This window comes from Armigeres subalbatus, chromosome 2, assembly GCF_024139115.2.
Source record: "Armigeres subalbatus isolate Guangzhou_Male chromosome 2, GZ_Asu_2, whole genome shotgun sequence".
NCBI lineage: Eukaryota > Metazoa > Arthropoda > Insecta > Diptera > Culicidae > Armigeres > Armigeres subalbatus.
In genome coordinates this window covers 433,624,026-433,649,012 of record NC_085140.1, presented here as the reverse complement: position 1 = coordinate 433,649,012, position 24,987 = coordinate 433,624,026, and the positions used below count along the sequence as shown (strand labels likewise).

Here is a 24,987-nt window from a genome sequence, read left to right as displayed (position 1 = left end):
CTTTGTCGCGCTGCTGCTGCTGGGTCTCAACCAAACGTTTATGGAAGAGGGTTGCTCGAGATTGTTGCTATTATTGAATGATATTCCGTTCGGAGCCTGCGATCTGTATTCATCTCGTGCCCTGCTCGTCGTCGTCGTCGTTCGGGGCGGCAAATCATCTCACAGCACGGCGCGCGGTGGCGGCTCTGTTGGCTCTGTTGCGTTTGTCGTCCTCAAGCGGGCCGCACATCGCATCGTCTCGTCGTCGCTGTCGGTTTGCATACTCGCGCGCGCTCCTCGCCGATTTTATTCGGACCTGATCTCGGTGAGACCGTTTCAGTATTGGCAAGCAACTGTGGCAGCAGCAGCCGCATCCAGCATCTGATCTGGATTTGCGATCCAGGAAGAAATTGGTTCGAAACGGTACCAACCAGCGGAAGCAGCAGACGAACGCGTGAGTGCTTCGGGTGCGCGGGATCCCGGCGAAACGGCATTCTACTAGGAGGGACGTTTAAAAGTGTTTTTTCCCTCGTTTGTTTCGTTCTCGTTCTGGGCCGTGCTCGATGGCGCGGAATGGGGGCTCAGTGAGGCCGTAAAACTGTGTGTAATTACCCAGCAGCAGTGACTGCAATTTCTTGGGAACCTTCGGGGAACGGCGAGGGAAGGCACACAAGGAGCGCTCGTGTGTGTGCGCAGAACTGACCGAGAACGCAGAGCGTCACCAGATATGGATACTCGGTTGTGGGGGGAATAGCGCACGTGCGGCGGAACAGTGAGAAAGGAAAAATCCATGTCCGTTCGGTGTACTCTCGAAGGAAAGAAGGAAGGAAGAACGAAGAATCAGAAACTGGATCAGTAGTGTGGAATTCCTTTCCATTCTTGGGGCGAACGGGATAAAGTTGGATGCCGTGCGAGAACATGTGCCGTTTGTGACTCGGGGTATTTGATCGGCGGAATTGATTGTTGTTTTATTATAGTGGAAGAAAATTCTGCAAGGATTAATGTGCTTTGGGACGTGCTTTGTTTTGGGGTGTGATTTTGGAAAAATTGATAGATTGATGGTGATTGTGAATTCCGTGCTATTGGTACTCGGATTTTGTATCAAGTGACATCGATGAAAGCGAAAGTGAAAAACCCATGAGAAAATTTCATACAAAAAGAATGTAGTTTCATCAAAAAAAAATCGAACATCAAGGAAAGCATTTCTCAGAAATATATATATTTTTTAATTTAAGCAGAAGACGTAGGTAATATAATTTATAATATAAGAACGGTCCTCACCCGACGGCATATGCGCACTACAAAATCAAGACCCGTTGTCATTGTTCGGAGATGCCATCACTTGTAGCTTTCTGTATAAAATAAAAAGAAGTGGCTCTGGTAAACTTTAAAATCTTTCTTGCGTGTGGCAAAAAACGCTTAGATGTTTCAATATTTTTCAAGAACTTAATTTAGGTTTTTATATTTGCTGCTAATTTTTATTCACCCGTGCTTTTAAAAAAGATGAAGTTGCTGTTTTGGTTCTTCATCTCAAAGTATTTACCTGTCAAACACAAAAAAAAAGATTTTTTTTATTATTTTAGATTTTTTTTCGACGGTGAACATGCAATTTAGCAAAAAAAACTAACGAAATTGGTGCTTCAATCTTTCTTTCAAGATGAGGACAATTTGCAACCATTTCATGTACAATGGAACTACTCCTATTTATTTGTCTGACCTTCTGTCAAAAAGAATTGTTGGAAAATTCGTAAGCAGTTAGTGCATTATTTAGTTTGTGAATACGCGCCGTTTGCATTCTTTCATACATCATCCAGTATGGAACTTTCCTAACCCACTTAAAAAACCGAAAAAATCACTTTCGATTCAATAGAAATCGTTCGTTGGTTTTTGTTGACAGTTGTGGAACCGAGAACAAGTGCTTAACTCAGGTATTTCTTTTGTGTACAGTGTTGAAAACTTATTCTATGTCATTTGACATTTTGCAATGCTTGATTAGTTTAAAAAGCCAAAGAGTGCGGCATTGCTCGTGTTTTCTACCAGACGCAGAACGATCGGGCGATCATCCAAATATGTATATGGTTCTGCTTTGTACAAATCAGAAAACTACTTTGACCTAAATACCTTCTCATCTAACCAAATATCCATTTCCCGTAGCGCTCATGGAGATGCAGAGAATTTCTCGGTTTCTTGAAGCAACGAGTGCTGAACTAACTTTTATCTCCTAATCCTAAATTGACTGTGAGAACGTGGCCCGCATCGTAATTGGTTTTAAAATAATGAAACTCCAAAGCATGTACAGCAAGAATAGTTTTCTAATTCCAAGCAGGATATTTAATTGGTGAGCTGTGCAGTGTGCATACTTGTTAGTTTTCAAACAATCGCGAATAGCAACTACGAGTTAAGCTAAGCTTGATTGGTTTTAAAAGACAACTTTATTCTTACTCTAGGTGTGGTGTGAAAACAACAACAACTAGTAACATTTTTTTAATGTTGGTTTTATAACTCTCTTGAAGAGTAAATTATGGTCTTTAAGAGCGTTATAAAACTTCAAATGTTGATTTGCTCTCATTTTGCACAATTCGAAATATATACCATTTGGTCGAAAGAAATTTAGTCGAAGCGACATTAGGTCCGATTGACATTTGGTTAAAGTTAAATTTTTGTAGCTAATTTAAGATGATCATTCACCTGCAGAATTGTCGTTTCACTCTTCAATAAGCCACAAAATGTGGTTAGTCATATCAAGTTAAGATTCTAATCCGCGAAGGACACATCATAAAAGGTTTTGGCCGGGAACATGAGTGAGAAGTTGAAACGTCAAACATAAAGTGAAATGAAATCTGATTAATCAGACCGCATCGTGCTTTCGTGCTGTGCGGTTCTTTCTCTCTTTGCGGAAGGAAGTTTTTAATACTACCCGAAGCTATTTTAATTTCAACGGTGCTTCTTAGCGCTATTTGTACCCACTGATCCCGTTACGATCTTTGCAAGGACCCGTGCCTTCGTTTTACGTTGGACCCGTTTGCGGAAGTAAAATTCCGACAAGCGGTGGTAATCCTGCAGGGACACCGTTCTGGGAAAACCTCTTAGAAGGTCACGTCTCCACGCTCAGCAATGAGTATTAACAAAAACAAGAGGAAGAGTCTCTGAATTCTCCACTTCCTTCAAAGAAACAAGGTTTCAAGACCGTCCTGCCCAAGCGCGGAAAAATAGAAGGAAGCTGGAGAATTCAGATATTCCTTCTAATTCTAATATCGGAAATAATTCTTCTCCAATCGAACTGAGCAATCAGTTCGATTTTATTAATGATGAAATTGAGCAAATCGAATCTACCTCTAGCCCAGGTGATTCGATTCATGCGAAAAAGCAAAGGATTCCGCCAATTGTGGTATCTGTTGCCGAGTTTTCTGGCTTCCGGAATGAGATTTTGAGTAACCTTCAGGGGATCAAGGTTTCATTTCAGATTGCTAGGAAGGGTGACTGCCGCGTTTTGCCGGGATCCTTTGACGATCGCAAACGTCTTCTTCACTATTTAACTGAGAAGCGCCATAAATTCTTCACATACGACGACAAAACTGAGCGATTGTTCAAAGTCGTCTTGAAAGGTCTCCCCAGTGATGACAAATCACTGGATGAGATTAAAATTGAAATTTCTCAATTACTTGGATTTTCACCAGTCCAAGTAATTAAGATGAAAAAGAAATCCCATTCTGGTACTTCCCAGAGGGCATTTCTCAAGAATTTTATTTAGTTCATTTTAACAAAAGTGAACTAAATAATATGAAAAGTTTGGAAAAGGCCTGTATTATGTCTCATGTCCGTGTTACATGGGAACATTTCCGCAGGCCTGGGGAAATTTTCAAAACCCCACCCAGTGCCGTAAGTGCCAAAAGTGGGGTCATGGAACCAAACATTGTCACATGGATGCTAAATACATGATTTGTGGTGGTTCCTCTCACGCCAAGGACGCATGTCCTGTGAGAGAAGATTCCAATATTTTTTTCTGGGAATGCCACTCACGCAAAAAAATTTTGAATTCCCGTGCAAAATTGATGACGGGAAATTCCAATCGGATCCCAGATTCGACGGGTAGAAATTTTTCAAACGCTCAAATTTCGAAACCGGTTACCGGTCGAGCAATTCATACCCACCACAATTCACAAACAAATTTTGCCGCTCGTCAACGGGTAGCAAGCACTTCAGTAAATTCCAATTTTTCCAATGTACCTACGTATGCAAACATCGCTGCTGGTAGACAAAATTTCTCTTCTCAAAATGAGGTTTATACCCATGTCTCAACGGAAAATAATCGTCATGTTGCCGATTCAGGTAGCATGACTGCTTCCGATTTTGATTTTTTAACTGAACAATTGCATCACATGATTGATGCAATGTTCAAAGCAAATACCATTCCTGAAGCTGTTCAGGTTGGTATAAAGTACACACAAAAAATTGTTATCGGACTCCGTTTCAATGGATCCAAATAATTGTGTGAAAGTTCTAAATTGGAATGCCCGCTCTCTAAAGGGTAAGGAAGATGAATTATTCAACTTCCTTTCAGTTCATAATGTGCATATTGCCATTATAACTGAAACGTATTTAAAACCAGGACTCTCCATTAAAAGAGATCCAAACTATTTTATCTACAGAAATGATCGTCTTGACAGCGCCTGTGGTGGGGTCGCCATTGTCATTAATAGACGTATCAAACATAAATTATTTTCTTCGTTTGAAACCAAAGTTTTTGAAACCTTGGGAGTTTCTGTTGAAACAAATTTTGGACAATTTTCCTTCATTGCAGCCTATTTGCCTTTTCAATGCAATGGGCAGCAAAAGAATTTGTTGAAAGCTGATCTTCAAATTCTGACTCGCAACAAATCAAAATTCTTCGTAATTGGTGACTTCAATGCCAAACACCGTTCATGGAATAATGCTCAAAGCAATTCCAACGGCAAAATTTTATTTGAAGATTGTTCTGCGGGATATTATACTATTCAATATCCCAATGGACCAACTTGTTTTTCTTCCAGTCGAAATCCTTCTACAATTGATTTAGTTTTAACGGATTCAAGTCAGCTGTGTGGCCAATTGGTAACTCATGCTGACTTTGACTCTGATCACCTTCCTGTGACATTTGAAATCTCACAAGAAGCCATTTATAATCCAATCAGCTCTACTTTTAATTATCATAGAGCTGATTGGGATTCGATAGAAACGTATATCGATAGGAATTTTTATGTTGATATTCCTCTCGATACCAAAAGTGATATTGATAATGCTCTCGTATCTTTGACAAATTTAATTGTCGAAGCCAGAGGCATTGCAATTCCGAAATGTGAATTTAAATTCAACTCCATTATTATTGACGACGATCTTCAGCTACTGATCCGTCTTAAAAATGTGAGAAGAAGGCAATACCAAAGAACTCGCGATCCCGCGTTGAAAGTTATTTGGCGAGATTTGCAAAATGAAATTAAAAAAGGCAAAAACGTTTCGCTATTCTGAGAAATACCAACTTTAAGAATAATGTCTCGAAGTTGGATCCCAGTTCGAAACCCTTTTGGAAATTAACAAAAATTCTTAAAAACCTCAAAAGCTAATTCCAGCGCTTAAAGAGGGAAATAAAATTTTATTAACAAATGGCGAAAAGGCTCAAAAACTTGCTCAGCAGTTCGAGAGTGCCCATAATTTTAGTCTAGGTCTCACTAGTCCAATTGAGGATCAGGTTACACGGAGCTTCGAAGACATTCTCAATCAAGAGAATGTTTTTGACCCTTCGTTGGGAACCAATTTGGATGAAGTGAGATCTATTACTAGAAAATTTAAAAATATGAAAGCCCTGGGTGATGATGGTATTTTCTACATACTTATCAAAAAACTTCCTGAGAGCTCTTTATCCTTTTTGGTTAATTTATTTAACAAATGTTTTCAATTGGCATACTTTCCAGATAAATGGAAAAACGCCAAAGTTGTTCCAATTTTGAAGCCGGACAAAAATCCAGCTGAGGCTTCTGGTTATCGCCCAATCAGTTTGCTTTCTTCAATAAGCAAACTGTTTGAAAAGATTATTTTAAATAGAATGATGGTTCATATTAATGACAATTCTATTTTTGCTGATGAGCAATTTGGTTTTCGCCATGGGCATTCAACCACTCATCAGTTATTAAGAGTTACGAACTTAATTCGGCTCAACAAATCTGAAGGATATTCGACTGGAGTTGCTCTTCTTGATATAGAGAAAGCATTTGACAGTGTTTGGCATGAAGGTTTGATTGTAAAATTGATGAATTTTAATTTTCCTCTGTACATCATTAAACTGATCCAAAATTATTTATCAGATCGCTCACTGCAGGTAAACTATCAGAATACTAAATCTGATAGATTACCTGTAAGGGCTGGTGTCCCCAAGGCAGCATACTGGGGCCCATATTGTATAACATTTTACTTCTGACTTACCTGATTTACCACCAGGGTGTCAAAATCTTTGTTTGCAGATGACACGGGCCTTTCAGCCAAAGGGCGAAGCCTTCGTGTCATTTGTAGTAGATTGCAAAAAAGTTGGGATATCTTCTCCACTTACTTGCAAAAATGGAAAATTTCCCCGAATGCTTCCAAAACTCAGCTTATAATTTTCCCACATAAGCCGAGAGCTTCTTATTTGAAACCTTCTAGCAGACATATTGTCACTATGAATGGGGTTCCAATTAATTGGTATAGCGAAGCTAAATATTTAGGACTTCTGCTAGATCAAAAATTAACTTTTAAAAATCACATTGAAGGCCTTCAAGCCAAATGTAACAAATATATTAAGTGCCTATATCCACTTATAAACAGAAAATCAAAACTTTGCCTTAAGAACAAACTTTTGATTTACAAACAAATTTTTAGACCTGCCATGTTGTATGCTGTGCCAATATGGACTAGTTGCTGCAATACCAGAAAGAAGGCACTCCAGAGGATTCAAAATAAAATTTTGAAAATGATTCTGAAGTTGCCTCCGTGGTATAGTACCAATGAACTTCATAGAATTTCTAATATTGAGACATTGCAACAAATGTCCAACAAAATAATTTCCAATTTTAGACAAAAATCGTTGCAATCTTCTATTGCAACGATTAACTCCTACCATTAGTATAAAATAGGTTAAGTTTAGTTTAAGTTGAAAACATTGTAATTCCTACATGGTTCAATTCAACCAGAGGAAAAAATTCTAACTGCCAGAGGCAATTGAAATGTATTAATAATAACTAAAAGCGTAACATAGCAAATAAGGATGATAGTGTTAAGAAAACACGGAACACCTAGTCTAAGAGATGAATGCATGTATTAGATAATTAGCAAATAAAATTAGTTAAAAAAAAAAAAATAAAAAAAATAAAAAAAATCTGATTAATTACATCTTTGTATAATAAATCTACGGTCCAAATTAGACAACTTCTGAACCCTGTACATGTCAACATGTCAGCTATCCCCGACCAACGTGGGTAGAAATTGCCGGGTTTGTGCGACAATTAGATACCGATGTATCCTTAATGGAAACGGTGTACAAATCCTCGATAGATCGTTCGCTGTGTGTGAAGTTTGTTTCAATGCATGCAATGCAAGAGTCACTGGATAAAAACATGGAACCACGTAAATTCCAGTACAGCAGCGGGATGTCAGTGGAAGTAAAGATGTCGATAGCCGGTAGCAATGTTCGATACGTCAGAGTATTTGACTTGCCGCCGGAGTTGCCCGATAACGAGTTGAAACAGTGTCTTCTGGAGTATGGGAAAGTGGATCGTGTGATTCGGGAAAAATTCCCGCCAAACTTAGGTCTGGATCACATGTACACCGGCGTGAGAGGCGTGTACATCGATGTGGAAAAGGAGATTCCAGCATCGCTATCGGTATCAAATTGGAAGGGAAAGGTGTTTTACCAAGATTTGCGAAACAAATGCTTTTTGTGTCGAGCGGAAGGTCATCGGAAGGATGCGTGTCCACAAAGGAAAGCTGGAAAGAAGGAATCGAACATGCAAGAAGAACAACGGAAAACATACTCCGGTGTCGTAATTGGATTCGGAGCAGCAACGAAAGCAACGAAGAATGACGTAGTTGAAGTCGCCGAAGAAGATATGGTTGTACTGGACACCGATTCAACTGAACGATCGGAGACGTTTGAAATTCCCAATTCGATGATGGAACGTGAGAAACTGGCCGAAACAATGGAATTTAAAAACAATACAGATCGAATCTGGTTTGTGAAGAAGGGGGTAATAGACTATACGGATTGCTATAGAAAAATGAGAGAGGAAGAGGAAAAGAAGCAGCAAGCGCAGTCGACGAGTCAGCGACGGGACCGTTTAGTTACGGTAGGATCGATAGATCGATCTCCACCGAAGAAGACCTCCCGCAGAAATGCGTCTGATACTTCTTCCGAATAATTTATTTAAATTGTTTGTAATGTTTTCGGCTCCGTAGAGTTTTCTATTAAACAATTGAGCCTAATAAATAAACGAAATGAAAAAAAAAAAAAAAAAACATGTCAGCTATCATCATCAGATAAACACATTCCTTTATCATACGAGTTAAGACCCAGGCATAGTTTTGATGGGAGATTTTTTTCTATTCTCCTGTAAGATTGGATTTGAACCTCTAACTATTTCAAAATGGCACGTAGAATGTTTGAAAAAAAAAACTGCTTTATTGAGCTGACTGCATTTGATTATTTCCAACCATAGGAAAACTCTTAGATATTTACAAGCTTCTGAACTTAATTCTATTTTGAATGGATTTGTTAAATACATCTACTGGTATATTTCCTGGAAACATTGTTCAGAAGTATTGAGAAATGATGTCCATACTTAAAGTTACAAATTGTTGTCCTATATCTTATTTCGCTTTGTAATTTGACTGAAATTATTTTCTGAAAATTTCTCACTTTCAACGGAATGTACTCACCATCCGATATAATTTTTTGTAGAACGTCATTAGAAGACGTCAGGTTACAAACTAAGCCAAGCGGGACACATATACACGAAATATGTATGTGAGTAAAATGAGACCAAATCATTGAGAAAAAAAATGTCACACTTCAGGTCCGTTCTTTCTAAAAGTCGCTAAGGAATTTGAAATTAAAAAGGCATAATTTTTTTTACCATCGAGTGATTTGGATTTGGATCTTCCTGTAAATGTATGGTGGAGAATTCTGTGAGAATGAGGTGAGAATGGAGCCACCGCTTTAAATCGTTATTTTTTTTATTCCTTTATTTATTTGTTAGGCACTCTGTGTTACTTAACCGCTACTGTGCCGAGATCTACTGTGGTATTCTGCTGTACAGAATCCACACAGAATCTATTTTTAGATTTCCATTACTATTGTTGTTGTCGGTGCCAGTCCATCTCGTCGTGAGTCCATTGTGTCCGTTTGTCCATGTCGTGTATCCATTGATCGTTGCATTGTTCGGTTGCCATTATCCGGGTAACGTTGGAGGAATGCCTCCGAGAAGAACAATTTGTCAGTCGTCATCAGGCAGCCGTGACGGTAAGGCGCGTACCCCAAACGCCACCGTATGGGCTGCGGATCCGGCGACTGACGAGGGTTTGGTGGAGGGGCTGGGAATCGAACCCATGACCATTCGCTTGTTAGGCGAACGTGTAGCCAACTACGCTACGGGACCCCCCCGCTTTAAATCGTGTTATGAAAAATTCAAATTCGCAAAACTCATGGCCGATTCACATCCACAGATAAAAATATGTTGTGACTTTAAATGTATTTTCATGCACATATTTGGAGCATGCAAATAAACGTAACATTCAATCGATCTCACTATTCGTTTAAATCGAAATAAATTTAAACGGTGCTTGCTTGTAAAATACAATCAAATTTAATTGAATATCGAATGTTAATTCGATTGATGGGGTAACCTGCAGTTTTACACGTCGTTGAATTTTCAAAATTATTTGCTGTGTCACGTTCGAGTAGAAATCATCAGACAAAAATCATGCCTGAATCAACTCAACCGTTTGATTCATTGCAGTTTTTTTTTTTTTTTCAAAAAGTGAATTAATGTTTATCGCATTGAGCGAAAATGCTGTTGTATGTGTGAACAAAAAATGCGCCCAATTGAATTCGAACATTTTTGGGATCGAATTGATATTCTGACAAACAAGAGAAAGGATGCGATTTAGCAGGAGAACCTGGACGTTACAGGCCGTTTTGTTCACAAACATTGCTTGTTCCAAGAATTTGGATTACATTCGGACTGGTATGTTTCTTCTACGAAAAATTAGTCCTTTTGCATTGATTGGATACATTTGCGGCAAGATTCCTCAACCTGACATAAGTTTCCGGTAATAATAACCACTGGCGGAGCTAAGCTGGGGCACAAAATCAAACATTTTCTCTTCCATTTAATTGCTCATACGCCATAATTGTTCTGCAGAAATACTGATTTTTCGCCTATTTTCCTATCGTAAAAAATTGTACATCGTGCTTTCATTCGAAATCGCTAACGAGTCTGCCCGAAATAAAGACTGAGTTTTGCGAATAGTTTTATAAACAGTGCTGTTCAGACAACATGAAGCAATCCAGTCCAAAGAAACAAATTTTCACCAAGGAAGAAAATGTCTTTAACTTCAGTATAGACACTGTTAGCACTGTTTCATTCAATTCAAACTCTACTAAAGTACTTATTATTACCGACGGCCTTGTTAGTTACAAGGCTACATTTTCCCTCGCTACGTGGCTCTCATTTTTCATGAAAACTATTCATTAGCGATCCCAAAAATGATACGCCTAAGGGTTTAATTCAAAACTTGTATCTTAGTACTGTAATTGTTGACCATTAAAGGTAAGCATAAGTCATTTTTTTTGCTTGGCTTCATGATTTTGATAAAAAATATTATTATCTTGTACATATATGTATAAATAATAGACCTAGAGTGCCTTTCAATAAAATGACAATTTTAAAAGAAAAAGACAGAATCACCGTCTTCGACCAGAGGTCGCATAGACTGAACATTTAACATCTAGAATGAGACAACGGACATGACATTTACACAACACCCAATGGACCAGTGGAGAACTTTTCGCTTCACGAAAATTTTCTCCTTACCGGGCGGGAATCGAACCCACACTGCACAGCACATGCGTCTAGACGATTGACGTCGCTAACCGCACGGCCACGAAGCCCACAGTGATCATTTTCATAGATGTGCAAATTTTATCCGCAGAACAAATTACACGTGTTATTGTGCATTCATCGCCACAATTCACCACGTGGCGGCCGAATTTTCAAAAATATCAAAGATTAACAATAAATGTAGGAGTTTATGAGCGGTACAATAAAAAATTGAAAGTTTTTTGGAACGATCTCTCCGGATCATAAATAACAACTCTGCCTACGACTGACAAGAAATACCCCGGTTTTATATAGGTACTATTCAATTACCTACAAAAACACCATGTGCATTAAGTTCATACTTAAATATGAAATACATACACCTACACAAAACTCCAAAACTACCCAAAAACAGGTTATTTTCACTCAAAACCGTCTTTTGGTTTAATTTTCCGTGAAATGACATTTACAGCACTCAGTAGTTTGCCTTTATCAAGCCACAAGCAAACGATTTACCCCAAAGTTGAATTCCATTTCCTAAAGTTTAGTTCATTCAACTCAAAATTGAAAATGCACGAATTCGCACAAATTTGATTTACTGTGCTGTGCAACCCCGGTTGGGTTGATGCAACTTGCTTTATTTCTGAGATGTAAGTATTTTGAACACAAAGTTTGTGTTAATTTATTTGTCCGTAAATATTGGCATACGGTTTGCGGTCCTCCGAGTGGCGCAGCATATCGTTATGATATCCGTTGTTAAGCCTTATTGATTTTCTGGAAACAGGTTTGATCCTGTTAGTGAGAGGACGACTTCGCGATGTCGCTATTTGCAGTGCGTGGATCGACATTGCCGCGAAAGTATGGCTGCATCAATGAAATGATACAAGCAAGGACTCCACGACAGAGTCGCGACGAAAAACGACAGCTGAAGTCGCCCAGCGATGCAACGACTTTCGTGTCGGGTAAGGTTGGGGAAGCCTTTGAGGACAATCACGTCAGAGTCTAAAAACGCCTGCCACAATGGCCGTCTCATTATCATCACCTAGCGTTTTTGGTTCCTCATACGAATATCAATTTATATGTGGTTGACAAATCTGAAAAATATTTGTCGTGCATGCTGCAACAAAGCAAAGGTGAAAAACAGTTTTTTTATTCCCTGTCAATTTTAAATTGGATTCGAACGCGATTCACCTTAAGATTAGCTACTCTTTCAATAACTTGTACAATGAAAAGCACGCCGAATAAAGCGCTAGACCATTACCATTAGATCAATTTATTCAGTTAGAAGCAGAGAAGAGTGGTTTGAAGATCAAAAGAGATTCCATTTTCTTCGAAGGTGACCTTAAAAGACATCTTAGTATTCTAAACGAAATAAATATCAACTCACTTATCACAAACAATGATGACTGGATGAGGAGAAGATACAATTTTTATCGTTGTTTTGATGTAATCATTCTTGAGTGAAATTCATGGGCAATCGGTGGACCAAATCTTCGCTCAGGATCAATTGTATTTTACACCGATGGTTCAAAACTGAACAATCAAGTTAGAGCAGGCGTGACTGGCCCAGGGATAAATATTTTGATTCCTATGGGCAAATGGCCAACTGTTTTCCAAGCTGAAGTTCAGGCAATTCTTGAATGCTCTTAAGTATGCTTACGCAGAAATTATAGGAATTCAAATATTTGCATAATGTCTGACAGTCAAGCAGAATTGAATGCTTTGAAATCAGCAATATGTAGATCTAAACTCGTTCGGGAATGTGTTCAGTCACTCCAAACCTTGGGTAGTCGTAACAAAGTGAACCTGTATTGGGTTCCTAGTCATTGTGGCATTGAAGGCAATGAACAAGCTGATATGCTGGCCAGACTTGGTTCATCTCGACAATTCATAGGTCGCGTGCTCTCTTCGAATGGAACTCAAATCTTGGGAACATTCTAAAATAGAGGACATTTGGAAAAACACACTGATTGCGAGGCAGTCTAAACGTTTCATCACACCAAACGTATTTATCACTCGCAAAATTTTAGATCTTTCAAAAAAAGATCTTAACCCATACACCGGCCTTATAACAGGCCATTTCCCGAGCCGATATCACTTGAAGCTGTTAGGAAAACTTCAAGATGCTGTATGTCGTTTCTGCGGCATACATGTAGAAGACTCTGAACATCTGTTATGCCATTGTCCGGCAATTTTTAGAAAGAGATTGCAGTTCTTCAACAAGGGGCTGATAGAACCCTCAGAAGTTTGGGGAACAAGTCTCAATATGGTAGTACGATTCATCAGAACCATAATACCACATTGGGATAACGCTGGTAGTCAAGGTAAGGCAATTACTCTAAATAGTAATGATGCGTCAACTTGAAAAAGCTATAGATCAAATGGGGCATATATCACAATAGATCTAACAAATGGTCGCAGTGATTAAAATACCCAACAAGGGAAAAAAGTGAATATTCTGGTGAAAAATATCAGATTTTTGACCCAACGTATTATCATCTGAAAACTGGTATGGAAACGAATGAGTTTCGGTGGCGTGGCTATCCAAGACTATTTTTAATAACGGCAGATCGGAAGTGGATTGAACTAATGCTGATTACGAACAACACCTTCTCTAACTTGGAATCGTGTGTTCGGCAGTGATTTTATGGAAAAATCATATCTACATGAAGGGTTTGCAGGAAATGCTCTCGAACAACGATAAAAGAAAAGCAAAAACTGTTCCAAAAACTGTTTATCAAACTTGTATACAAGTGCGAGAAAACAGAATAGGATAGGCAGCCCCCACACAGAAGTGATGATTTTCGCTTTTCGTTCAAATCGGAAGTATGGTGTAGAAACCCGGAATTAGGTAAATTTTTCTTGAAGTTAGATAAAATTTTCTTATTGTTTCTTATTTAATTTTGAACAGATATTAACCAAAGTTAGGTAAATAATACTTAACTTTTGTAAACATGAGATTATTTACCGTTGGGTTTCTACAATTTACTACCCTTGATGAGTAGTTTTGCTCATCATTTTATGACAACAAAAGAAAGAGGGAGAGAATTAGGAGTCAGATTTATTTTTCTTTTTTTGGAGAGAAATTTAATTTTTATAGATATAGTTAAGTTGGCCATGGAAAGTGATTTTTTATAAGATATTGTGAAAAAAGGCACGGGCGTATTACCAATTATTGTACAATAACTGCCCTTACGATAATCTGTTTCATAACCATCAACTAATAACGGTGGGATAAGTCAAATCCCTGTTTCAATCGAATCCTCCTTTAGCAAAATTTCACAAATTTTATCACACCCTAGATATGTGTATCCAATTTTATGTTTCGAAAAAAATAAAAAGAGAGATGATGATGCCCAGCAGTATCGCTTGTCGTTGCTGAAGCGTGCTTCAAACGCAAACGACTAAAAGCAGTGACCTGCCGCCTTAGTAGAGCTTCACCAAACATGCTAATCAACCAACTCTTAAAGAAAATAACGTTAGCAAATTAGTCCCATGGCACCATTATGATATTAATCACAATATTTGAAATGCATTTAGATGGATTTAGAAATATTATTTTATCGATAATAGGGGAACGGTTCGGCACTCATCCCCTTTTTCTTCTTATTGGCATTACATCCCCACACTGGGACAGAGTCGCCTGGCAGCTTAGTGTTCATTAAGCACTTCCACAGTTATTAACTGCGAGGTTTCTAAGCCAGGTTACCATTTTTGCATTCGTATATCTTGAGGCTAGCACGATGATACTTTTATGCCCAAGGAAATCGAGACAATTTCCAATCCAAAAATTGCCTAGACCGGCACCGGGAATCGAACCCAGCCACCCTCAGCATGGCCTTGCTTTGTAGCCGCGCGTCTTACCGTACGGCTAAGGAGGGCCCACACGGCACTCATCCCACTGCTCCTATATCCATCCCATTAAAAACAATGCAATGAAAAGGAATTTGATTTGTTTCTTATTTATGTGATTTTTTTCTCCAGTAATCACGCTTGTTAGCAAAAAGAAGCGACGAGATTGGTGATGTATTTCTTTCTTTTGCGATGAGATGAATATATGTTCAGTGAGATGCAAAACGAAACAGTTCCCGTAGATAATATTATCTTCAATCTTAGCCCAGTATTTAAACATGAGTCTTCCTTAGGATCATAAGGGCGTAACTGCATTGATCGATTTCTCTTCGTCGATATTTTCTTCTTATCAATATGATGAAAAGAAATCGATCAATGCAGTTACGTTCTTACAAAACTAAGCGCGAAAAGTACATAATATCAAATTGAACGAACCAAACACCAAACTACGGTTACAGATGCACTTTTGTCAGTAAACCATTGATATTGAGATTACTTTCTATCGACGTATTTGATGACGTCCTTCTGGTTGACTTGTCTCGAATTTGGATTTCTGTAGAGTACACAAGTATAGTTACCAGCACAGTTTATGCTTCTTAAGTATACTTTTTATATAAGAAAATTATTTTGAGCTTTTTAGTGGAATGTTCTCACCTGTCATAAGACAGTTTAAACAATCCCACTGAATTCCACCACTTAATTGTATCTTGACAGATACGTATTTCGACCTCAACAGTAAGGCCGTCTTCAGTGGCCTAACTGTTAAGGTCGAAATACGTATCTGTCAAGATACAATTAAGTGGTGGAATTCAATGGGATTGTATTAACTCGTCTTATGACAGGTGATACTATTCCAAACGTGTAGTGTATGCCCTTCCAACTGATTGTTAGTTGATTGTTTGGCTTCGATTGATCCACTTCACCGTTAGCTTTCGACATTTTCCCAATTGAAATTCGACGGAACCGGCGAAGTTAAACTCGTAACGTAAAAACACTTCATTAGAAAAATGAAACTACCTATACATAAAAGGCAAAAACTGTGACCGGCAATTTATAAACCGAATAATTGCGACAGAGCCTACTCAGAAACCACGTCCCTATCCTTTCGTGACTCATTTTTTTAAAGAAAAGGATCTTTTATTTTTTTTGCAATTCCTGGTCATAATACCTGATCTACAGTTTGTTTTTGAGTGATAAAACGGCCTACTTTTCCATACCAACGAAATGGGTGCTTCAATGACCATTTTGCAACTCAAATGAGTTACATAATAGTAGTTTGTGCAACTAGTTGCAAAAAGATGATTTTTTCAGCACGAGTTGTACGTTTATTGAACGACGCTTGCCGAGTTGGATAAATACTACGAGTGCTGAAAAATCGAGTTTTGCAACGAGTTACCTACGCTATTTTGCAATGACGAAAAATGGGCTTTAATATGATAAATCTTTACCAAAATTGTGCAATCGAATTTACTCTACATGATCATTCATGCCAATAAATTATGTTGCGGCAGAGAACAATAAGATTCCATCTTATCGTGGCAGATTGCATTGCTTGAAAAGCTATGAAGCGATTGCCTTTGGAAAATTGTGATGTTATGTCCAACAAACCATTTCATTTATTACGAGACGCTTAGAGTACACTATTTAAACACTCACCCAAACTAATTCAGCTAAATGTAGTCATGTAACTACTGTCCCAATGCTGGTTTTTCATTATAGCACCCAAATTAGTGCTATAATGAATATTATGCAACCCATTTGAGTTGCATAATGGTCATTAAAGCACCCATTCTGTTGGTATGGAAAAGTAGGCCGTTTTATCACTCAAATGACAACTGTAAACCAGGTTTTATGATCAGGAATTGCAAAAAATTCATTATAGCACTCATTTGGGTGCTATAATGGAAAACCAACATCAGAACAGTAATTACATGACTACATTTTGCTGAATTAGCTTGGGTAAGTGCTCAAATAGTGTATTTTCGGCGCCTCGTAATAAATTAAATAGTTTGATGAACATGACATCAAAATTTTTCAAAAGCGAGTTCAACTTTGCTTCTTGGCTTGTCGAACTATGCAATGTGGCACGATGACATGAAATCTGATTGCTCTCTGCAGCAACATGATTTGTAGGTAAAAATGATCCTGAGGATTAAACTAAACTATACAATTTTGGTACAGATTTATCATATTAAAGCCCATTTTTCGTCATTGCAAAAAATAGCGTGTGCAACTCGTTGCAAAACTCGATTTTTTCAGCACTCGTAGTATTTATCCAACTCGGCAAGCCTCGTTGGACAAAAGTACAACTCGTGCTGAAAAAATTATCTTTTGCAACTAGTTGCACAAACTACTATTTTCATATTTTTTTCAAGTTGGTTTATTTGGTAGGCTTGATTTTATAATTCCTAGGTACTTGATATTTATTTTAAAAAAATTAGCTGATCAGACCCTACCTCACCTGGGTTCAGCAGTAAATTTTCGTAGTTGAATGTCAAATACAAGCTTGTGATCTAGATCGATTGTTTACACGATTGTTTTGGATTTTGTTACAACGCCCCAGTTTTATGCATTTTCATTGTTATCAAACAATCTCATAGTTAGTTTCTATATTTCTCTATATTTAAGCACTGTGGAGCCCAAGACTGATCGATTAGTAAGAAAATCTTGCAAATCGGTCATCCCGTTTGTGAGTTCTAGTACCCAAAGAAAAACCGTGAAACAGTGAAAAAAAAATTTCGCAGCCTTTTTTAAACGGCGATTCAATTGGGTGTTTGATGTAAGAAAGTTCGCGTTTCGATGATTGGCAAATTTAGCTTTCAGTCGTGTTGAGCTGATATCGACCAGAAAATTAAATCTGAACGGCAATGTCTTTCCAGATGGATCGGCCATTGATCCTTGTGCGTATTCAAATGAAATAAAAAGACTTTTCTCCTGGATTTTCACCATGTCGAAAATCTCTCAGGCCGGTCCGGAAAACGAACTAAACCACCTTCAGTACAGCCTTGCTTTGTGACCACGCATCTTATCGCATGACCAGGGCTCCAACAAGTGGTTCTCCCATGACCGTAAAATATTGTCAAGCATTGAATAATGATGAAGAAATTGAAGAAACTAATAGAACCTGAATTCGAGACAAATAATTGATGTTGGTAATTATTAAAAAAAAAAATATTCCGATCACAAATAGTTTGTTCCCTCAGTTTGTGATACTGTTAGGATATTTTATTCCAATGGATGTTACGTATTTTGCAGAAAGGTAGGATAGTAATAGTCAAAATATGAATTCCCTGCTGAAAGAGAGCTGGCAAGTGCGTGGAACAAAATTCGTAACGCTTATAATGCTCTCAATGAAAACTTAACAGTTTTTTTTTGCGGAAAGCTCTAAACTCTGTACGAAAAAGAAGTCAAGTCAAGTCAAGAATTGAGACTTATTTCACACTGGTTTATTGATTTGTTACAAGGGTAAAAGACCCAATAGTGGAGGAACTAAGCACGTTCCACCACTATTTCTTGTTTTTCATCAAGTCTGTACCTCATTGCACTTACCTTAAGAGTGTATAAGAAAGATCGTTAAACATATTTCACCCGAAAAGTATTGTAATTGCAGCAGAATCTATTATAGCAACCTAAAAACAGTGCCTTCAATTATTGGTGCAGTGTTCCAATAGTTGCGTTATTTTTTAATTCGTGTTCCTATAGTTGCGAATCCCATTGTTTTCATATGGTGAAAAAGATAAGGTATTTTAGTGATACTTTACCGATTTTGAGGGAATTCCAAACCAAACGAAACAATTGTTTCGTTTTATTTCGTCTACTGACATGTCAACAAATTGATGGACTACATGAGTTGCTGCGATCAATTCGTAGATTTTGTAAAAACAACACTACCGCAACTATAGGAACACCCACGACTATCGGATCTTCCACCCAATAGGTACGAAACAAAAAAAGTTAAATCTCATTTTTACTTGCATACGAACGAACAAAAACGAACAAAACGTAAATCATATCGGAACTGACAGATGCTCAGGATTCCGATGGTCACTTTCCCTATTAGCGATCGTGATACAGAAAACATTTTACGAGCTCGATATAAAAACATAGGAATTCGAGAGAAAAAAAAATTATGGGGAAAAAACGAATGTCAACCATCGCGGCAAAGCCTACTGTTTAGATTTATTAAAACATCTTGCGATTGCAATAAAATTAAAAATGGATCCGATCCGCACATCTTGATAATTGTCCTTCACATCAAACACCAGTATACAGTCCCTATACTAACTTACCATAAGAATGAAATGATTTAACGTTTCCATTTTTGGTGTTTCTTGGTGGATCCATCTCCTGAAAGTATTGTGATTTGTCAAAACGTTGAGCGATTTCATGCCAATGAGATATTCAAAAGTATTTAAATCTACATTGCCCAACGTATCAGCCCACTAATTGGGTCTTTTTCTAGGGAAAAGCTGTCTACCGATCTTCCCTCGAAATAGACCCAATAAATGGGCTGAAACGCCGAATGGTACAGATCTAAACTCGTTTAAATATCTCAGACTGAAAAGGCTAGAAAATAATAACAAATATCTCAGTTGATTCATAATTAATGGAAATAAATCGAAAACTCATCGGATTTGTAAAAAAAAGTATTATGTTGGCTTTCAGTCATCAGTCTTGTAAGCAATTCAATTAGACTCGGCAGTCAGTGCAGTGAATGCATTCTGTGAATGCCGAAACATGATTTTGAATCCAAGCGGAATACATCTCGTTTTACAATATATTTTTAACAGGACCCAATCAACGAATCCCATGGTACCAAACATCATCCACATGTTTACCAATATTGCTAGCAAGAAAACATTTGGTGTGCTGTTTTGAGTGCCGATGTAAACATTATCGACTGTGAACATAATAAAATTAGCATCAGCACTTCCAAGTGAATTGGAATATAATTTTGTTGGGATAGTTTCAAGCTCTCGTTAGAGCCTTTATCACGTATGTCAGTTGAGAGCGATTCCATCACGGGGTCACTGTCACTAGCGGTCTACCGACATCAATATGATTGAAACAGCGAACAGGAAGATTTTTATTAGATTATTACTTTATTTTTATCCCGTGCAATCAAGTTGTTTTCAAAGACCAAAACGTTACCAACGTTTCTGTTCTAAAAAACATATCAGTTAATTTTTAAGAAAAAATTAATTAAATTTCATGTGAGACATATTTGTGCAGGAACAACCTTTCGTAAAAATTTCTTTTATGATATTCCAGTGAAAATGCCAACTCGCCCTTAGCGGAACTTCAAATCACCACCAATCTATCAAATTCATCCGAAAACAAATTGAATTTCAAACTGTTCTGCAAAATACCTAACAAACTATTGAATCCCACAGAAAATAAAGACCAATCATTCAAGTGACATCACCATCCCATACGTGACGAATCGCGTCATAAAGTATTCGCCGAAACAAACATAAAAAGTGCTACAGACTCAAGACTATCACCCAGCGTCATACCATCGCAATCAACCGAGTGACAATTTTCCGTCGGTCTGGACTCCGGAGCAAGTGAGTGAAGATCATCGAAAGTGCAAGTGACCTCCAGCTGCCATCGCATCCATCTCCCAACTTACCTGCCTGCAGCCGGTGCGCGCCTACGAAACACCATCGACGGACCATTAGAAAAGCCTAATTAGCGCCGTCGTCTGTCCCGCGCGCAGCAGTCGTGATCTGATAACGTCCCAACCTGCGAAGAAGAAACTGAAGAAGCCACGACACTCGGCGGGAAGTTTACGCGAAAAAAAAACATCTTCTACGACGGCGTAGTCTCAGTATCGAGTCAAGTGTGTGTGTTTTTGTTGTAGGAAAAAAATGAGATCCAACTTTGCGCACGATTAAAGATAATGACAAATGATTACCGGTTGGTCCACTGCTGGCACCATCATCACCATACCCGCGTGCAGGTTGCTGTAAGTGCGTAGAAGTGACGTGTGGTACGTGAGTTTTGCAGACTAATTGTCGCAGGTTACGGTGGGGTCTGTGAGAAGAAAGTGAAAACTGGGAGGCAATCGTCAAGGTCCCCCCCTGCGGAGCCTTAGGAAGTATTCAACTGTCCCACGGTCGGCGGGATTCCGCAAAAACAACCACAAAAAAAAACACAGTGAACTGAAGTGAAGTCATTTGCGATTAATTGAAGCATCCGACGCAAAACCGGACCACGGGACAAAACGTTTTCGATTGGGGCCGCCGCCGGGTCGAAGTGAAGAGACTTAACCGAGTTCGGATTAAATTATTTAAAAAATATTGAACGACTGATCGTTGCCGTTGCTGGAGCGGCTTATGTTAATTAGTGTTGGGGGGAGTTGAACAAAGAAAAAGTGGAGTAAATCGAGAAGCGACGGTGAACTGAAACCTAAGAAATTCGGGTTGTGGCCTTTGAGGACGCTCGATCGAAGGAAAACCACCGAACCGAACCAAAAGTGCAGTGAAGTGGAACTTTTTTTTTCTCTGATTCGGATTTCGAGGTCCTGCCTGAACTGAAGAGGCTCCACCGCCGTGACGAAGCCAGTACGAGTGTTACGGTGATTACGTAGCTGTGTACGGGTTGTTGTTCCTGACCTTTGCGATAGCGGCGGTGTGATCTTTCCATACCTTATTCGCACAAAAAAATAAAAACAAGATCATTCCGACGCGAACCCCGTTGCTCTCGTTCGACAATCAGCTCACGTCCCGTGCCAGGCGAAATGATGAAAATATGCGCAAAAAGTCAGCCACTTTACCTCGGACCTCGAGTCTGACTGACTCGCACTGACCTTTCCCGTGGATCTTCTGGACCAGCGCTGACGATCGTTCCATCTCGAGTGGATGTGTACCGACTTATGTTTGTGTTATAAATAATCTCAAGTGCTCGTCCAGCCTCCAAAAAGGAGAGATATCTTCCTGCGTGTGATATTTCTTAACGATCGTCCGCCTCTCGGACCCCGTCCTTGTCGATCATCTTCAGCGCTGTCCAACCCAAGTGACTTTTAAACCACCACCACCAGCATCACCGCCGCCGAAGTGAAGATCAGTGAAACATTTTACACTAAATGACACTTTGTATGTGCTTCAGGCTCGAAACAATTGCGTCCTTCTCGGCTGATTGCAGTGTCGTGCCAGAAATCCCGCGGTCCTAGTGACATTAAGATTGAACCATCATCCCGCGCTTAACGTGTAGTGAAGTTTCCGCGTCCGACAAAAACCAGAAAACTCATCTCGTGTGTGGGATTACCAGATCCGTCCTCGCGGAAGAAGAGCCCTTCCCGTGAATTCCGTCGGAATCGGCAGAAACAACAGAGTGATTCTTTGTGGTGGCGATCGCGTGTGCGTTTATTTCGAAAAAGTCACACTTTCAAGTGGACCACAGTCAGTCAGTCAGTCGTTCGCCCAAAACTTCAGCCGGACGTTGCCGGAGATCGCGTTGTCGAGGGAGAGTGAAGTGGATCAACTCCAAGAGCATCAACATCGGCATCAACAACAGCAGAAGCAACCGCAGCATATCTGTTTCGAAGGTAGGTGAGCGTCGTTGTTGGCGATTTTTTTTTTGTGTGTTTCGTTTGTCCGACTCGGAGTAAATAATTTGAATGTTGGATGAACAAACATGACAAAATATGTGGACGGAGGAGCCCGCAAAGAGGGAAACAACACACACTTGAGGGGTTCGGTTTGACAAGGGGAGTTCATCGTTTTGGATCAACTGGGGCTAGCAGCGGCGGTGTTTGCTCGCTGTCGGAAAAGTGTGGCAGTTGGGTGCGGATTTCGGGAGATTTGGACACCGACCGAACAGACTGTAGACTTCTGTGTTTAGTTTGATAATATTTTGCTTTGTTGTTGCGAGGCTACTTTTGCGCGCCGGTACAAGAAAAGTACACGACTTAAGAAAACAGTAGCAGGAATTATCTATGCTGGTGGTACGGGAATTCAAATGGTTGTGGGTTGATCGTGTTGGGTTCAGGGAGGGTCATCAATTCATGGCCCAGATGTAAATGTATCACGCTTTTACTTTCTAATTTATATGATGAAAGGAAAATTTAATGCATGTAGTTTGAAATGCAAACTCTGAAATGGCCTACAATATATTGTTGTCTGTATCAAAAGTTTTACATATTTTGAATTTAAAAATGTTGTCCAAATTGAAAGAATCAAGAAAAAGAAAGTAATCTGTTGGCGTTATAATCAAACAGCTTTTGATAGCGGATTTATCTTTTTCAGAGTTTTCGAAGAAGAATTCCATCAAATTTTAAAATTAATTGTCTGAATTTTGCAACCAGCTCCATACTTTAATATTTACCTTCCGGAACTCGCTTGGCCCTGTATAACTCACGTAGTCCCGCCGCTCTTGTGAACGACAAATGTGTTTTTTCGAAGGTGTTGTACTTTTTACAGCGGTGCGAGTCCCGGAAGGTTGACCATTTTGGTTAGAAGCTAGAACAAATCCATACCTTTTTTCTGTGAGGTTCATAAGATACCGTTTTTGGTCTTGATAGGTAGTCGCGCATCTTACCACTATACTAAGGAAGCCCGCAACATGAGTGAAATCTATCTTTCCTTTCTACATCTCTTCTTTTTTAAAAGCGATTTCTGATTGTCGAAGCAATCGTGTCCAATGTAGCATGCCAAGCACTTTCATTCGAACTTGGCGACACCCAATCAGTAATTATCTGTATGAAATTTTGGCGTTAAATAATTTGCAAGATTTTACCCAACAGAACATACTCATTTGGTGTACTGCTACTATGTTCTTTGTGGTGGCTGCAGCAGTGACAAACTCTCTAAGGACGGCAGCTATTTTAATACCACTACAAAACAATAATAAAACATTTTACATTCTTCAAAATCAATCGAGAAATCACGTCTTTCTAAAAACAAAACATTGGCGGTTCTTCACTACGGTCATTTTAACAAAATAACCAGCTCCAGATTTCTTATCTACCTAAACAAATATCTTCGGAGATCTGGCCGTTCAGGAGAAGCTTCAGGGATTTGTTTCTCCGGATTTTGAAGGGCATTAAAACATATTTTTTTCTTTTCCATGTCCATTTAATATGGAATATTGAAAAAAAATCAGTCAAGTCTCTCTATTCTCGAATGCGAATTGGTTTTCGTTTGAATCCTGCCAACAGCATCTGTAGCGCTTTCGTGAGTCCTTCTCACCCTGTGTTGTTAACTTCTTCAGGATTCTCTTTTTTTGGCCAGGTGAGCTCCTACGTGTCGAGATGATTCATGAAATTGCAACAAACCAGTAAAGAATAATTGTGTTGCTTCAGAAAAGGCAGCGCATGACTTCACAGGCACTAAATAAATTTCATGGTTGACGGTCTTGGTTGCATTATAAATGTCACTGCTCAAGTCACAACTGCAGATGACTAGCCACACCAAAATTTCGACCTTCGACAGCTTAGCGGGTCACCTTTGCCCAGCCCGTTGCCGTAGAACATCAAAGTGCTCTTAGACGTAGATTTCACTGTCCCTTTCCTAATTTGAGGTCTTTCGGAATAAAAACTCATATGTCAACAAAAAATTCGCAACGATTAGTGAATAGTGAATGAGCGAAACGATGCGACTGTTCACGAAAAACTTCACGCATATGAGAACTCGTTGATTACGATTTGAGTATGATTATAAAGGAAATCATACTCAAATGGCACAATTAAACATCATTGTGAACATTTCTTGCGACCATGTTTTGGCTGACATTTTTCTTATTGTTGCAATTTGAAGTTATCTACTTCTTCTTTTTTCTTTGTTGACAATACTAGAGATGTCGTAAATTAATCGATTACTTCGATTAATCGATTAATCGTTGTAATAATCGATTAATTTTGAATCGATCATTACCTAACGATTAATTGATTCAATAATCGAGAGAGATCGAGAGTAATCGATTTGTTACTAATCGATTAATCAGGATTTTACGACATCATAAGGATGTCGCAAATTAATTGATTACTTCGATTAATCGATTCATCGTTGTAATAATCGATTAATTTTGAATCGATTATTATCCAACGATCAAT

The 24,987-nt window shown here is 38.8% G+C and overlaps 1 protein-coding gene across 2 annotated transcripts in view; it reads left to right on the top strand.

Moving 5' to 3' along the window:
- Window positions 1–208: 208 nt before the first annotated feature.
- LOC134213586 (transcription factor hamlet-like) overlaps window positions 209–24,987 on the top strand; it is a 376,122-nt gene continuing 351,343 nt past the window's right edge. Inside the window, exons 1-2 of one of the 2 annotated variants that reach the window (XM_062692785.1) lie at window positions 209–304; window positions 20,327–22,482. The gene's annotated coding sequence lies outside the window, so the exon portion shown is untranslated. Of the gene's footprint in view, window positions 434–20,326; window positions 22,483–24,987 lie in introns of both variants that reach the window. The other variant, XM_062692784.1, reaches the window with a different exon arrangement.